The following is a 4,852-nucleotide window of genomic DNA, read 5'->3' as shown; positions in this document are numbered from 1 at the left end:
TGCTCCTATATTTGGAGAAGATCAAGTGAGTTTGGGCTAATTTACAGAAAATTTAAAATGCTAAGTAGAAAGTACTTTTTGTTTTTTTTATTAAGTAATTTAATTTTTTATATGTTGACAATTTTCCTAACACTCAGGAGAAAATGTTGTTATCTTATGTTTTAAATACTTGAGGGATTAATAGGAATGCTGCTATATTGACAACAAACACAAACTTTTGTAATTTTTTCCTTCCCTATAGCATCTAACTACTGGGATGAGAAGTCCCTAAAGGGAATATTGGCTCACAATCATCTCAGGAGGTTCAAACAAATCCAAATAAAATTTTCCTTTAATAATAGAAAACTAAAAGTCTGTGGAATCATTCTTCTTACTCTGTTTTGGCGGATCTTAAACTCTTCTCTTCATTAATAGTCCTTGAATTCTTATTCAGAGTCACTTCTACTATTTTTCCAGGATCTGAAAGGTACTTAGATCTTAGTATTTGATTATAAAACTATTTGAAAATTGTATTATGGATGTGTGCAAGTATGCACGTGGGTGTGTGTATTTACATATATATATATATGTGTGTGTGTGTGAAAATTATATATATATAATTATATATATATATAAAATTTTATATATATATATATATATATATATATATATATATATATATAGAGAGAGAGAGAGAGAGAGAGAGAGAGAGAGAGAGAAATTAGGGTTAAAAACTCATAGAGGACCAGCAGCACTTTCCCTAGTGACAATATTCAGGTAAGTCAGAAAGTTCTACCTGGCTTTGGTAAAAAATACATTGGTTAAAATTGAACTTCCAAAGATGCTTAAAAATTCTTCTCATCTATGCTGATAGAACTATGGATTTGTCCTTGATGGACAAAACTGAGCAGGCAGGCACTCTCTGCTTCATGGCCAGCAGGTGGGCACAGACTGCTTGGCAGAGACTATTTCTCCTTCCACTTACTTGGACACTGTCCTGATCTCAAACTCTTGGCTTCCTTCCCTATTATAAGTGTATTCCTGTTAATATCTCTTATTGTATTGAACTTTGACATTTACATTCTCAGATGCATTAAATAGCATAATATTATAATGCTTACTCCAAATCAGAAATCTGTTACTAAAAGGATATTAACATTAATCTACTAATCCACTTTCTCTAAAAAATTGGTTAATCTATGTATAAAAATTCAAGCTCCTGACTTTTAGCCCATCTCATTAACCACTATATCCAGGGTTAAAAAATTATGCTCTCCCCATTTTATGTTTTCCCAACAGTGAATTCAGAAGTGTCTGGAAAGCTAGCCTGAAAAGTGAAAAACTGGCATCCCTGACATTGTCTTTGTTTGCTCTATTCCATATAATCTTTCTATCTGTTCCTCTGTCCCTTATTTATGAAAAACCTCTGCCAGGGTGTTCAGTAAGTTAGAAGTTTTTCATCACAAATGATAAAAATCCTTTGAGGTTGGCTCTTACTCTATTAGGAAAAGTCAAAGAATCTTTGTATCAAATAACTTGTCCAGCAAAATAATGTCAAATCATGTTTGTTAATGACACATACTCTACACAGGAATATGTTTTAATATTTGTTAGAAGTACATCAACGTGGAAACATGGTACTGTATTCAATCTTTTCCTTTATTTGTAACAATTGTTATATAAAACTGTCTAAAAAAACAAACATAAAAATGTTAAGAACATAACCAAAGCAAAGACAAAGAATTGAAAGAAAATATAATAATTTTGGTATCTTGGGATGAGTTACTTCCTTTGAATTTTGTAAGAAATTAAGAATTAGGAAGTGTGCAGAAGTCAATGTATAGGTAGAAGTTGAAAGAAGATAGAACAGAGAACAAATAGGCACATGGTCTCCACTAGGTCCCAGATTCTGTATTCGAGGATTCTAATCCACTATGACAGATGCTCAGTTGGATTACTACTCTGGAACTACAGCAGTGGGGAGTTATTCAAGAAGGTAAAGGAGTAAAAAGGAATAGAAAAGAGAACAAAGAAGAGGCTATAAACATCCTTCTATCCAGCACAATTTCTGATAATAGCAGTAAAAATAGCAATGCTAAAAATTTATTGATGACTTGCTAAGTACCCACCATTGGTGTAGGGTCTCTGCAAACAGCGTCCCTGGGGGATCTCTTCTAGTTTCATAGTTTTAAATATCATATATGCACTGATGACTCAGAAAAACCATGTCCCAGATACACATCTCCCTTGAACTCTAGACCTATATATCAAATTTTCTATTTAACATATGCATTTGGCTTTATAACAGGCATAGAAATACCTCCAAAACTTGCTTGTCTAACACCATTATTGGGCATCTTAAACCCATATTGTTGATCCAAAACTTGCTACTCTTCTCAAGCACCATATTCAACATGTGCCACCCCCACCAGATTACTCTGCCTTTGTTTTCTTTGTTAAAGATGTTTGGTTAACATTTCCACCATTTCTGACTCAAGCAATCCTCTCACAAATGGAGCACATTTTGTTTATGTGACTCCTGAATATATTCCTATGAGACTTCTTAATGAATAATCTTAATAGAATAATCAAAGACTGTGTGAGACTTTGAGAAATATGAGTCACAGCACACAGTACTCTAACTTCTGCAAATTCACCAATAGTACCTCATCACACCTAGAATGAGATTTGTAGTTTTTCACCAAGACCAAGCTCCACTATTATACTTCTCCTCCTTGTTCTCTCTGCTGCAACCACATTGGTCTCCTGGCTGATCCTCAAAGATGCCAATCACATGCTCTCTGAGCCTGACTGAAACAAGGAGACCGCTATCCTGAATTCAGGAATGCAACTCAAATATCACCTCTGTAGAGTCCTCACCAGACTGCTCTCCCTAATTACCAACTGTGCCTTTTACATTGCTATTTTATTTATAATATTTCCTCACTAGTTGACTCTAAATTCTATGTTTGTGCTTTTATTGATCTTCTCTATTAGAACATAGGCTTTATGAGAGGAGGAACTTGTGTCATTTAATATGTATCTTCTGGACAGAGAAGAGTCTCAGCAGCTTGGATAAATAAACAAATGAACCATTTTAAAAATTAAATATGATAGAAATTATTTTTCTTTTGCAGATGAGGAAAACTGAAGTTTAAACAGGAAAAAAAAAAAAAAACCTCTTCAAGGTCACAAAGCCAAAGCTACCTAAAAATGAATCCAGTTTCATTCAACTTTAAAACCTGAGCTCTTTACCACTTCATATGACAAAAACACAACTATAGTATATGTGTTCTTAAATAGTTACAAAGTAGCTTTGAGCAAAGAAAGAGATCATAGCAAAAGAAACTTCATGTACTCAGAAAACTCACCTGGAGAGCAAGACTTTTTACATAGCTGAGAAAGGTGAATGGTTGCCTGGAAGTATAAATGGGAGCAGGCACAGGAATAAGAGCAAAAAAAAACAGAGAGAAAAGAAGGAGATCTGTGGAGCACTGCTGAGCTTGGCTTGACCAGAGAGAGTTGTTTTGAAAAACGTTAGAGATTAAGGTCACTCACATACTGCCCAAATATTATTTTTCACAGTCCTTCTTTGTACTTGCTCCAAAGTGTCACTCATGCCCCACCAAGTCTTTGTATGTTCAGTCATGTTTTATCCTATTTTTAGTAACCAGAGGTCTATTTTCTTTTTATTCCATTGATTCTTTTCAAAGCAGACATGTTTTTATTTTATATCACTTTTATAATTGAAAAGCTAAAGAAAGAGTTTCCATGCCCCAAAGAGTTTGTCGTTATTATTTTATAATACATCTACATTGTAGGAATTGAGGGGCAGGATAGCATGTGTATGTGTGTGTGCACACATACATGTCTTCCATTTCTGATTTTTCCACCTTAAGGGTATTGAAGGGACAAAACAATCTAATTTTTACATGAGGACAAAATGCTATCAATGCTTCAAAAGTATATAAAACTACCCTGGTATTTTCTAACTTCAGGGAAAAAAATTAAAAGAAATTAATTTAGAACTAATAGTAATGAGTAACATAATAACTGGAGTTGTGCAGAAGTTACCAAGTATTAAGGTTCAGATGGAAAAAAAATATTTTACCGAGCACATTGGTTTTTAAATAAGACTAACTAGATGCAAATCCTGGCTCTTGTGCTTACCAGGTGACTTCAGAAATTTTACATAAACTCATCTGTAAAATCATGAAATAAGATTACTTTCAAGCTTTGTGACATAGAACAAGTGCTTACTTAATCTGTTTCTCACTCAGTACATCTGTGAAGTGGAGACAACAGCTCTGTCTCTACCTTGGGTTGTTTTGAAGATGCAATGAAGTGAACACCATGTTCTTCACCTTCGCTTGGCCCATGAGAGATCTCCATCACTGCAGGCCCTTGCTTGGCTACTGCTCTTTTTCTCCACAGTCTCTGAGTACATGATAACAGCGCTCTTCTAGCACTGCCTTCATCCCTTATCCCCAGCCTGCTTCACTCCTCTCACATCTGTATCATAACATGAGTAGGAAGAGGGAACAGCAAATTCAAAACCAGGAACCCAAAGAAGAAGTGGAAAGCTTGGAGGAGAGCAAAGCCCTTTGAGATTGGAGTCCCGCGGGGACTGAGTGAGCTGGATACAGAAGCTGAAGTCAAAGGGGAAACTCAAGGGGCATCAATAAGACATCAAGTTCTAAGATATCAGAAGAGAATACAATTTAAAAACAAAATTGTTTATTTACATATGGACACAATACCTTTGTTTAATTTATTTTTTAAATTTTTTATGTGGTGCTGAGGATAGAACCCAGTGCCTCCCACATGCCAGACCAGTACAATACCATTGAGCCACAACCCCAGGCCCAAGAAC

The sequence above is a fragment of the Spermophilus citellus genome (genome assembly GCF_964194105.1).
Source record: "Spermophilus citellus genome assembly, chromosome: 2".
Classification (NCBI taxonomy): domain Eukaryota; kingdom Metazoa; phylum Chordata; class Mammalia; order Rodentia; family Sciuridae; genus Spermophilus; species Spermophilus citellus.
This window is presented reverse-complemented; position numbering follows the sequence as displayed.